The sequence below is a fragment of the Lathyrus oleraceus genome, chromosome 2, assembly GCF_024323335.1.
Source record: "Lathyrus oleraceus cultivar Zhongwan6 chromosome 2, CAAS_Psat_ZW6_1.0, whole genome shotgun sequence".
Lineage (NCBI taxonomy): Eukaryota > Viridiplantae > Streptophyta > Magnoliopsida > Fabales > Fabaceae > Lathyrus > Lathyrus oleraceus.
In genome coordinates, this window is record NC_066580.1 from 304,983,653 (window position 1) to 304,984,880 (window position 1,228).

The window sequence follows — 1,228 nt, forward strand, 5'->3', positions numbered from 1 at the left end:
AAAATATTTACTTACGTGCACCATAGTTGTAGTATGGTTATGTCAAGCCAATTAGTACCCTGCACAAGATCCATAATACAACTCTTTTGGATTATATAAAGTTGATCTGGATCATGTTGCAATTGTATCTAGAAGGAGTCTCACATATCTTTGACCATGATTTTCAATCTTTACAATGGATCTGGTTGTGCTACTAGTGTCACAATCTTATGTTGTGGGGTTGAACAACTATATTTCATGTTTGTACCACTCAAAACAACTTTCTCAAATAGGTCCAATAAATTTAAATTTGGGTGGACGAGTATACTCATCGATTTCAATTGTTGTATCATAAAAACATCACCAACACAATACATAATTTTAAGAACACAAACAACAACATACAACACATATTTTTAACCAGGCAAACAAAAAAGAAAGTTCCAAAACCAAACTTCTACTTGCCTCAATTACTTCTTAGGTTAAACTCTCTCACACACATCTTGGTTCAAAATCTCTTGCTCCTTTTCTAATCTTCCCTATATATTTCCCATGCATCTTCTCTTTCAGCCTCTCCTATAGCTTATCCTTCAGCCTCCGATCAACTAGCTCTTCAATCCATTTATGACGCATTTCTTCACTCTTTGAAGATGATCCAAAAAATAAACTCAAGTTGACGCCTCATATAATACCACAGACACACCCACCATGCTACTTTGTTCCAATCACTTTTACCAATATACCATGGTGTTGTTGTGGAAAAAAAAACACTAGCATTGGCTTTTCCTGCTAGTTAATGCTACAAAACAAATAAAAGTTCCTTACCAAAGTGAATAAACTATAATTAATAATGTTGAAAAAAATATTTACTTACAATATTCTCAATAAATATGCGTGTAGCCTATGATGTGAACTCACCTCTTGGTATTTGACGTGCTCTCTTCCATTTTTAATGGCGTGATGATGGAGATGAAATACTATCAAGACTTAGTGATGGATCTCCCAACTTTTGTTCTCTCTGTTTTAGTTTTACTTTAATCATTATCTCATTTAGTTTATCATATCTTCCACAAGATAATCAATGTGGATGCGTATTTTTTTACCCTATTTTCCTTTCCACTTTTACTTTTAGCATGGAATTCAGGAGTGTTGTGAGACTCAACAAACTTATTCCAATTCTCCTGATCAATAAAACTATACATCTCAGGTGGAGGCTTTAAGTTACGGTTTAGCTTTGTAATATAATTTA